The sequence below is a fragment of the Rhinopithecus bieti genome, unplaced genomic scaffold (genome assembly GCF_001698545.2).
Source record: "Rhinopithecus bieti isolate Rb0 unplaced genomic scaffold, ASM169854v2 scaffold_23276, whole genome shotgun sequence".
NCBI lineage: Eukaryota > Metazoa > Chordata > Mammalia > Primates > Cercopithecidae > Rhinopithecus > Rhinopithecus bieti.
In genome coordinates, this window is record NW_016810868.1 from 1656074 (window position 1) to 1667750 (window position 11677).

An 11677-nucleotide genomic window follows, 5' to 3' on the forward strand; every position below is an offset into this window, starting at 1 on the left:
CCAGCTTGCTGGAAACACCAGCCAGATGTTGGGACTATTGCCCATGGCGAGGCAGGGGTGGGAGGAAGTGGCTGCAGAGCCCAGCGCAGGCGGGATCGGCCCTCACCATCGGAGCTATGGACACATGAACTCGGATGGGGAGACTGAGGAGGGCCCAGGGCTGACCCACCCGGACCGGCAGCACAGACCCCTTTGGGTCCCAGCTTGGCCTCAGCCCAATGCTGCACCCTCAGGTCCCGCTTGGCCTCCCTGGCTGTCTCGTCACAGCACCCTGGCGATGGTTGGAGGCTCAGCCCTGCAGGCCTTGCTCAACTCACCATCACTGTGGAGGGTTCCTGGAGGGCCACTTTCTGCCGGGCACCGCCACTCACCAGAGCCATGCCCTCCAGGAGGCTCGCCTGGGCCAAAGACCCCGATGGCCTCCCCACCCTCTTGCCCTGCACACACACGTGTGGATACACGTGTGCATACATGTGTACACTTGTTCCCACATACGTACATGCTCACACAATGTGCATACACAGGCACACACACAGACTCACACAAGCACGCACATGCAATCTACACCATTGAGGTCATGCACAGATAGGTTCACACACTGGCTTACATGTATGTGGGTGCACACACGTGCAAGCAAGCACGAGCACACACGCATACGCACATGGGAGCACCCTCGTGTGGACACTCACGTGAGGAAGCACACACACATGTACACACACTCACACATGCACACACATGCACACCTCTACACACGGGCACACGCCTGCACACCTGCGTGTGGAGTCAGGTGAGCAAGCACTTGTGCACACGCACACGTTCTCACACACATGCACACCTGAATGTCATTCTCCCCGGGAACCCCACGCTGGCTTTGTGGGTGTGACAGCGGCCCCTGGCGCCCCTTCTGTGCATCTCCCCTCCCTGTCCTTTTCCCAGCCCACTTTGCCTGGGTGAGGGTTCAGAGAAGAATTCGCCGCAGGCTCTAGCTGAGGAGGCAGAGCCCGAGAGAAGACCATGACGTAGTGTGGTGCAGGCCTGGTCCCTGAAGCCTGTGGCCGCCACAGCCATCCTCAGGCCCTGTGTGGAGGGAGGCAGCCTCTGTCCCCTGGGATGTGGAGGGACACCCTTGCTCTCCAAGCAGACCAGGGACCTGCGCCCTGCCCAGCCTGCTCCCCGGACAGAGGGACTGGGCATCCGCCACCCTGGGGACCGTGGGGACTTGTCGGGCCTCCTGCCATCTGGAAGAGCCTTTGTTCCCCACCTCATCCCCCTGGCCTAGGTGGTAGTCTTGCAAACAGGGCCCTGGGGGCTCATGACCCTGCCCACTGCATCGCGGGATGACCCTGCCCGCTGCGTCTCAGGATGAATGGCTGTGGGTCTCTCCTGCAGGCACATGCCTCTGTGAGGGTGTGTGTGTCAGTGCAGGACAGGGATGGGCATGGGGCTGGCCTCCTCTTCCTGCTTCAGCAGGTAGGTAGGGTGCAGGTCGGGGGTGCAGGTGGTGCCCAGACCCTCTCTATGGACTCCGGAGCTGCTGGCTCTGTGGGCCTCCTCCCAGATGCTCCCTGCAGCCAAAGCATCTTTGGGAAGTCCAGCTCCGGCCACCCTCTACCCTCCCCTTGACCGCAGGCTCAGTTCCTGCAGCCCTGCCTGGCAGAGCCTGCCCTCTCCCCTTGCCCTCCAGCCACCCCAGGGTTCTGGCCTGTTTGTCTGGGGCACCTTGCTGTCCCCTCTGGTGGCTTATGTGACCCCCATCCATCCTCCTTGCCTTGGCTGGAACCTTGGGGGGCCCTCGCCACGGCAGAGGTAGGTGCCTCATCCTTGCTGGGCGAGCCCCTCCCATGCAGGCTCTTGGGGGAGGGAGGGCACTGCTACACCCCTGCAGAGCCTAACTCTCAAGAGGCTCAGCAGATCTTCGCGCAGAGAACGAACGAAGAAACCAATCCATGCTTGGCTGAGAGAGCGTCAGTAACCGGGAAAGGGATGCAGGGCCGAGGCAGAAAACTGCCCAGCGAGCTCCCTGCTCCTCCCCACGGCTCCTCCCAGAGATGCCTTTTCTGCCCACGTGCTCACCCTGGGCTGCCCGTCTCTACCCGCTGGCCCCATCTCCCTGTCCTGCTCAGAGAGTTGGAGGTGTTGGCCCAAAGTCATACGCGGATCTGCCCCAAACCTTTCACTGCTGGGGCAGGGGGCCATGGTGTCGCCTCATTCAGACACTTCTGTTTGCTGGCCCCTGGATGACAGCTTCAGGGGGCAGCCAGCACCGAGGGAGGGAGGAGCAGAGGCAAGTGACGCGTGAGAGTCAGGTGCCCAGAGCCCAGGCCTCACCCTGCGCTGGCTGTGTGATCTTATACAGGGTGCTTGCCCTCTCTGGGCCTGCCTGATTTCCCTCCTGTGAATGAAGTTGTGGCACGGGGCAGGGTGACTGCAACTCCCTGGTTGCTCCTGCTGCCCTTGACCTTGTGACCCGAGCGTGCTGGCTGCCTTGCGAGCAGCTTGCCCGTGGGAAGTGGAAGGCGAGGTGGAAGGAAGGCCGGCTCCAGCCTGCCCGGGGAGGGTGGCTGCAGCGCCGGCCCCTGGGAGCTCCTCATTGTGACAGGACCTTAGGGGAAGAGAAGAGGAAGTGGGAGGGCCTCAGACCCCCAGCAGTGCGGGAGGGAGAGATGGGGCCAAGGCCAGCCTCCCCCAGCTGTCAAGGCCACCCTTGGAGGCTGGCAACCCCTGGCTGAGCTGGGTCCCACGGGGATGTGGGCGCCTGTCGGGACAGTGGCTGTGACCGAGCCCAAAGGCACTGGGTGCTGCGGTCCCCTGGAGGAGGGAACACGGCCGTCCCGGTGCAGGGGGCTCTTGCTGGGAGCTCTGACTAGCCTGGGAGGGTCCCAGGAACTTGGCGGGCCCCAAGGAAGCCCCTGGCCATGCTGTGGGGGTGGGAGTCCTGAGGCCATCGGACCTGTGTCCTTCACCCGGCTTTTGTCACATTCCCTTGAAAGCCTGTCCTCCAGTTCCCATAACGAAGTACCACAGACTGGGTGGTTTAAAGCAGAAATGCATCCCCTTCCATTTCTAGAGGCTAACAGCCTGGGATGCAGGTGTCAGGAGGGCTGTGCTCCATCAGGAGGCTCTTCCCGCCCCTCCCAGCTCCGGTGGCCAAAACGGCCTCTGCCTCCCTCACTCCAGCGTCCCTGGCCTCTGTGCCTTTCCTGCTGGTACGAAGACACTTGGCATTGGGGTTAGAGCCCACCCCAGGCCAGGGAGATCTCATCCCGAGATCCCCACCTTAATTCCATCAGCAAAGAGTCAGTTCACACTCTGAGGTTCCGGGTGGATGCATCCTGGGGGGCCGCATTTCAACCCACTCCCAAGGCCAGGGCCCTCAGCCAGGGCCGCGCCTCTGCCCCAGCACTGCCCCTGCCTCCCCAGGGGCTGCATCCAGCCCCCAGTGGCCTCAAGTCAGTTTCCCGGGGAAGCTGTGGGGAAGGTGTACCTGCAGAGGGGACTCCCTGGGCAAAGGCTGGGGGGGCAGGGCTGGGTACTCAGGGTCCTGGCTGTGCACCTGCTCCTCTCTGCACGGGTGGCCTTCCTTGCCGTGGATGCGGAGGCTCTAGGCCTCAAAGCCAAGGGCTGGGCAATGGGCAGCACCGGCCACAGGCAGGGCCCAACCTAGACCGGGCATAGAAAGGAGACACCGCCTGTGGACCCGAGGGCCTGGGAAGCCTATGGCAGGAGCGTCCCCAGCCCCCGAGGCACAACCAAGGCCAGGCTAGGGTTTCTCGAGCTGGTGCCTGCACTGGGCCCAGGCCTCCCCAGCCTGGGCCAGCCTGGGCCAGCCCATGGCCCGGCTCCCGGGGCGCTGCAGAAATGTCCTTTTGTTGGCTGAACAAAGCAGCTTTGAGTTGGGCCCTTATCTCAGGCCACACTGAGATGGGCTGGAGCCGGCTAGCCAGCCTGGAGGGGCGCCCCCAAGCCAGGAGAGGCAGAGAGAGGCTCTCCAGGGATGCAGCAGGCCCATCAGATAAGGCCCTAGGCAGGCACAATGGGCATGGGTAGGCACAGGTGAGTACAGGTGGGCACAGACAGACATGGGTTGGCATAGTTAGGCACAGGCAGGCACAGGCAGGCACAGGTGGATGCAGACAAACTCCGTCTCTGCCCCACCCTGCTAGGCACTGTCTTGGCCATCGAGGGCCCCAGGTGGCTCAGCATGACTGGGAACCCAAGGAGGCACAGGTGGGCTTCCCTGAGCTAGGCCAGGATAGTAGGGGGTGGCCCCCCTCAGTGACAGATGCCCAGTGGGTCAGGGGCAGCTCATGCTTGGCCCATCCCTGGGTCTCTCTGGAGACAAAGCACCTAACTCCAGGCACCTTGAGGGCAAGGCCAGGAAGGTGTGGCTGGCAGTGTCCTCTTTGCCAACCTATGTCTTAGGGAGCTGAGAGGCCTCAGAAACATATACTGCCCTGTCCTGCTGTCCTAGGACCCATTTCAGGCTTCCACGGTGCATGGTGCCTATCAGGAGAGACTCCAGTGTAGAAGAACTGACACAGGGGCTGGTGGGCCACACAGCAGGCCTGGCCCCACATGGGTGGCAACCTTCCCCGGGAACATCCAGTGCCTCCTGCCTGCAACAGCCCACAGGGCACTGGACACAGAGGTGATCAGCTGTCTCATATGCCATGAGGCTCCCTCCTCCCTTCCTTTTTCCTGTCTCCCTGCCTCCCCTATCTCTGTGTCTGGTGTACAGCTGGGCCCAGAAAACATCTGTTGAATGAATGGATGGATGAATGAGTGAATGAATGAGCAAATGAGTGAGTGACTGAATGAGTAAGTGAATGTGTGAGTGATTCAGTGAGTAAATGAGCAAGTGAGCTAGTGAATGAGTGAGTGAGCGAATGAATGAGTGAGCAAATGAATGAATGAGTGAGTGAATGAGTGGGTGAGTGAGTGACGGAATGAGTGAGTGAGTGAGTGAGAGTAAATGAGTGACTGTATGAGTGAATGAGTTAGTGAATGAGTGGGTGGGTGAGAGAGTGAATGAAATGAGTGGAGCAAATGAATGAGTGAGGTGAATGAGACGTCAACTGAGTGGAGTGAATGAGTGAAGTGAGTGATGAATGAGTGAGTGAACTGAGTGACTGAATAGACTGAATGAGTGAATGAGTGAGTGGATGAGCTAAGTGAGAGAGTGAATGGGTGAGTGTATGATGAGTTGAATGAAGTGAGTGATGTGAATGAAGAATGTAGTGGAGTTGAGTGAGTGAATTCTGAGTGAATCAATGAGTGAGTGAGTGAGCAAAGGGAAGCAATGAGCAAGGCGAGTGAGTGAGCGAGTGCATGAGTAGTGAGACGAGTGAAATGGAGTGAGAGGAAGCGAGGGAGTGAATGAGTGAGGGATGAATGAGTGAGGTAGTTGAATGAGTGGCGTGAGTGGAGCAAGTGAGTTAATGAAATGAGTGTGAATGAGTAAGTGAGTGAATGAGGTGAGGAGTGGAATGAGTTAGGGAATGAGTAAGTGGATGAGAGAGTGAGTGAATGAGTGAGTGAATGAGTGAGGTGAAGGAGTGAGTGAGTGAATGAGTGAGTGAATGAGTGAGGGAATGAAATGAGTGAGTGAATGATGATAGAGTGACGGCAAGAGTGAGTGAGTGAATGAGTGATGAGTGAATGAGTGATGAGTGAGTGAAGCAAATGAGTGAGCAAGTGAGTGAATGAGTAATCGAATAAGTGAGATGAGTGAATGAGTGAGTGAATGAGTGGTGAATGAAGTGAGTGAGGGAATGAGTGAATGGAGTGGGAGGGAAAAGCCTGAGCGAGTGAGTGAATGAGTGAGGGATGGAGTAAGTAATGAGAGTAGTGAGTGAGTGAATGAATGAAGAGGGATGGAATGAGTAACAAATGAGGGAATGATGAGTGAATGAGTGAGTGAATGAGTGAGTTGAATGAGTGAGGGAATGAGTGAGGGGAATGAATAAGTGATGAGAGAGTGTAGTGAGTGAAGGAGTGATGTGAGATGAGTGAATGAGTGAATAAGTGATCAAGTGAGTGAATGAGTAGTGAATGAGTGATGAGTGAGTGAGTGAATAAAGTGATGAGTGAAGTGAATCAGTGAATGAGTGAAGGGAATGACGTAAGTAATGGGAGAGTGAGCTGAATTGAGTGAGTGAATGAATGAGTGGAATGAGGGAGTGAATGAATGAGTGATGAACGAGTGAATGAGTGAGTGAATGAGTGAAGTGGAATGAGTGAGTGAATGAATGAGGTGATGAGTGGTAGTGAATGAGTGATGAACGAAGTGGAATGAGTGAGCCAAGTAGGAATAAGTTGAGGGAATGAGTAAGTAATGAGTGATTGAGTGAGTGAGTGAATGAGTGAATGAATGAGGGAATGAGTGAATGAGTGAGGGAATGAGTGAATGAGTGAGGGAATGAGTGAATGAATGAGTGAGTGAATGAGTGAATGAATGAGTGAATGAGTGAGTGAGTGAACAAGTGAGTGAGTGAGTGAATGAGTGAGGGAATGAGTAAGTGATGAGAGAGTGAGTGAATGAGTGAATGAATGAGGGAATGAGTGAGTGAGTGAATGAGTGAGTGAATGAGAGAGTGAATGAGAGAGTGAATGAGTGAGTGAATGAGTGAAGGAATGAGTGAGTGAATGAGTGAGTGAAGGAGTGAATAAGTGAGTGAGTCAGTGAGTGAATGAGTGAGCGAGTGAGTGAATGAGTAAGTGATGAGAGAGTGAGTGAATGAAGGAGTGAGTGACTGAGTGAAGGAGAGGTAGGGGTGAGGGAGGGGAGGCCCAGGCGGGGGCGGGTATTCCCAGCAGGATGTGCTGGCTGCTAAGGGGGTCTTGGGTTGGGCCCCCGAGGCTGCAGGTGAGCACAGGGGAAGGGCATTGCCTGCAGGAGGCTCACCCTGCTGGAGGGCCTGGATTGAGGCTGGAGCCAGGGTCTGGGGGCCTGGCCAAAGGCAGAGTTGGGCAGACACCATCCCTACCCTGCCAGGGCTGCCCTGGCCACCAAGGGCCCCAGGTGGCTCAACGCACTGGGAACTGAAGGAGGCACCTGGATTTTGAGGGAGACAAACTGTGTGAATCCTGTCTGAACAGGCTCATTTCAGCACCCAGTGTGTGGGGCAGGGCCCCCATCCCCAGACAAGCTCAGTGGCCAGAATGAGCCCTGAGTTGGAGCTGAAGGCAGAGGCGCCTGGCCTCAGTGTGGAGCTCCAAGCCCCTCCCCCAGCGCCCAGCCGCATCCCCTGGGAGGACCAGAGGCCCTGCGATGTGGGGGCTTGGACCTCCCCCCAACCCCTGGCATTCGGCCAGGCTGGGCAAGGCCAGCTTGCCCCTTCTGTGGTGCCCCGCCCATATGTCCCTCCCCAGGCTGGGGTGGGCGCAGCCTCTTTGGAGCAAACGGCTCCTTCCTTCTGGCCCGTGACTGGGGTCTCAATGTTTCCCTTGCCTCCCACGTCCCCCTCACTTTCCCACAAGCATTTATGGCATAAAAATAACTTCTTTGGGAATGGCAGTCCCTGCAGGGCTCATGTGGGCCCCCAGCCTCGGGGACCTCTGAACGCAGGCCCCGGCCCAGGCCAGGCCCCTGAACGTCGCTGGGTGAGGAGAGTGCTCCTCCAACAGAGCTTCCTGGCTCCACTTCCTGAGAAGCTGCCTGGGTCCAGGCTGCAAACGTGCAGGTGAGGGTCTGTCCCATGGACCCCGGGGAGTGGGATGGGAGGGCGGCCCCTTCCAGCCTCTTCCTTGTCACATTTTGCACTTCCACATTGATGGTGTTCTCAGGCGACATGGCTTGGGACTGAGAGCCTCACCGTGTCACTCGGAAACTTCAGAATCCCACAGACACAGCCTCCCGCCGGGAATTCAGGGTTCCCCAGGGCAGGGCTTCCGGGCCACAACGGTGGGGGCGCCTGGCGGCTGGACTGCTGCACCAGGGCTGGCTCAGGTTGTATCTGACTTTTCAGAGAACATCCCTGCCTCAAAGTTCTCATCACTTAGTAAGAGAGATAGCTAGCCCCTGGGTGGGAGAAGCCCAGAGCTTGGCTCATGCCCTGAGGCCACCCCCAAACCCTACCCTCTGAGCCTCAGTGTCCCCGGCCGTGTTTGTGGGGATTTCAGCAGGAGGTGCTGTCTGGGTGTTTGGTACCCAGGAGGCGCCAGGCCAGCAGCTCAGTGCAATGACTGCGTGGTGACGACGGGAACGCCTACCTACCACACACTCCCATGCTGGAACCGTCAGAGCTGGCTGGTTTCCACCTGTCCGAAAACGACTTAACCAAAGCCCGCGTTCTTGCGCAGATTTACCCCCAGTTGACGGGATTACTTCTTTAGATGCAATCAGCATTTTCTGGAAGACTGGGAATACGTATGGGTCTCGAAGTCAAAGGAGCGCGCGGTGATGCTACCAGCACCTGGGGTTTGACCAAGCTCCGCAGCTCCTCTGGCCCTGGAGCCTGGGCGCTGCTCGTCGGGATCTCTGATCTAATCTCGCCTCTTTGTGTGTCCATCCGCAAACAAAAACCTGTTAGGTTCTAGGTGCGGAGAACACAGCGTGAGAGAGAACAGAACAGACGCCTCCTTCTTCCTGGAGCCTGGATGGGGCGACGGGTGCGGGGGAAGCCTCAGCCGCTGTCTACTCAGATTTCCATAGCCACTGCCGAGTGGCCTCCTGTTTCCTGTGTCTGTGTCTTCTCTTCTGCCTCTTAGAAGGATGCCTGTCACTGGATTTAGGGCCCTTCCAGGTACTCCAGGATAATATCATCCACTGGAGATCCCTACCTCTATCACAACTGCAAAGATCCTAATTCCAAGTAAGTTTCCAGCCAGGTGCGGTGGCTCACGCCTGTCAGCACTGTGGGAGGCCAAGGCGGGTGGATCACTTGAGGTCAGACGTCCGAGACCAGCCTGGCCAACATGGTGAAACCCCGTCTCCACTAAAAATACAAAAATTAGCGAGACTTGGTGGTGCGCACCTGTAATCCCAGCTACTCAGGAGGCTGAGGCATGAGAAATCGCTTGAACCCAGGAGGCGGAGGTTGCCGTGAGCCAAGATTGTGCCACTCCACTCCAGCCTGGGGGACAGAGTGAGAGTCTGTCTCCAAAAGCAAACAAACAAAAAAACAAGTAAGTTTCCATCTGCACATCTGCAGGTTCTAGGGCTTGGGAGGTGGACATGGCTCTTGGGGGCCACCATTCACCATTTGGCTCACTGCTCTGGGGAACAAAGGCCCCCAGTTTTTCCAGGGGAGTGAGGGGAGCTCCCAGCAGAGCCCCCCGAGCCGAGGGTGGGAGGCCAAGAGGCAGGGACCACTGTGTCCTCTGGAGTGGACGAGGGGGCACTGAGGAGCAGATGAGGATGTGGCCTTCCTGGCAGTCCAGCCTCAGCCAGAAGTGGGGACCTGAGTCCCAGGCTCCACCCTCCCCTGCCACCCCACAGGGCCCAGGCCAGACTTACCATGACCCTAAATCTCCTCCCTACTTCTACCCTTACCTCAGCCTCTCCGGAGACAACCTCTTCACCACTACCCTGGCCTAAGTTGGGAAAGCCCCACTGCCCTGGGCTCCCAGGATGAGTCGGGTCCCTTCTCCTTGCCAGGCCCAGCTGGCAGTGAGATCCTTGGCCTGGCACAGCACTTCATGGGCAAACACAGCTTGATGAAAGGGCAGGAATTAAGCTTTGGTAGGGAGACTGAAAGAGGAGAGAGAGAAGCACTTGGTGGTGAAAATGGAGGGAAGGCAGGGGGCTGGCAGGGGGCTGGGTGCAGCCTCAGACCTCGTGGAGTCCAGGCCCCGGGCTGGGCAGGCTGGGCCCGCTGCGCCTGTTTTTGCACCCAAGGCCTGCCTGACAAGGTGTCCTCTGCTGGAGCCCGGGCGACTGTGCCGGGTGGGGGTCCCGCCAGGCCACCTGATTGCCTCCACACCCTGTTATGTCTCTGCAGGCATCGGTGTGTGACGGCGACTGGCAGAGCTGGGCGGGCAGGAGGCCTCTGTCTGGACCCTCAGCCTCTGCCTCAGCTCCTCCTCCAGGGGCTGGACTTGCTCCCTGATACCTGCAACCTGCAGACACACGGCCTTGGATTCAAGCCAGGCTGGGCTCCTCGGCCTCTGCCAGGCCACCCCACCCTCCCCCAGCTCCCAGCAGAGGCCAGTATCCAAAACACTGCAGGCCAGCAGAGCTGGAGGTCAGCAGACCTCAGAGGTGGAGACCTCTCAGCTCTAGACCTGGTCCTCCCCACCCCACTGATGGTGCAGCCTCAGGCCAGTCCACTGCCTCTCTGCACCTCGCCCTTCCGCTAGGACTCGGTCCCAGCCTCATGAGAGGGGGCAAAACCAGATGACAGCGGCAGGTCCTCCACCTGCACCTGGCCCCTCTGAGGTGCCCAGTAAACGCTGGTGCTGACGGTGGTTGTGCCTGACTCCCCCCGTCTCCTTTTGTGACCTTCCATAATCATGCTGCGGCTCTGTGCCTCAGTTTCCCTCTCTGTACCACAGAGGGCTGGATCAGATATCACTGAGATCGTTGTAGAGCACCACAGCTCAGTGGCTGATGTTCTAAGTAACTGAATTGTGTCCTGAGTGCTGAGGTGTAACAGCCTTATCAGGGCCGGGCGCAGTGGCTCATGCTTGTAATCCCGGCACTTTGGGAGGCCGAGGAGGGCGGATCACCTGAGGTCAGGAGTTCAAGACCAGCCTGGCCAAGATGGTGAAACCCCCGTCTCTACTAAAAATACAAAAATTAGCCGGGCGTGGTGGCGCATGTCTGTAATCCCAGCTGCTCGGGAGGCTGAGGCAGGAGAATCATTTGAACTGAGGAGGCGGAGGTTGCAGTGAGCCGAGATGGCACCACTGCACTCCAACCTGGGTGACAGAGTGAAACTCCGTCTGAAAACAAACAAAACAAAAAACAGCCTCATGAGGACAGACTCGGCAGAGCGAGGCCTGTTCACGGATGGGTGTTAGGAAAGGGAGGATGTGAAAACGCCACAGGGAAGCAATGAAAACAGAGGCCAAGCTCAGGAGCTCAGGATTCTTAGAGGCCTCTTTTCCAACCCAGTGCAGATGGATTTGACCCAATGTAACGCAACAGAATGAAATGGACAATTTTAACCAAATTTTTTTTTCTTTTTTTCTTTCTTTTTTTTTTTTTTTGAGAGAGTCTCGCTTTGTCGCCCAGGCTGGAATGCAGTGGCATGATCTCGGCTCACTGCGAGCTCCTTCTCCCGGGTTCCTGCCATTCTCCTGCCTCAGCCTCCCAAGTAGCTGGGACTACAGGCGCCCGCCACCACACTCAGCTAATTTTTTGCATTTTTAGTAGAGACAGGGTTTCACCACGTTAGCCAGGATGGTCTCGATCTCCTGACCTCGTGATCCTACCACCTTGGCCTCCCAAAGTACTAGGATTACAGGCGTGAGCCACTGCGCCTGGCCTAACCAAAACTTATACTAGAAAATACAGAAAATGTAAACATCAGTGACCAGCGTTACCCACCTGCCCCACCAAGGCACCAGGCAGAAGCAGAATTCCCAAAAGCCTCAGGTCGATCCTTCCAAGCTATTTAAACTGCTTCAGCCACAGGGGAGGAAAAAAATGAAAGAAGAAAAAGAAAAAGAAGAGAAACCTCTCCAAGTTAATTTTATGAAGACAGCATACTTTTTTTTTTTTTTTTTTTTTTTT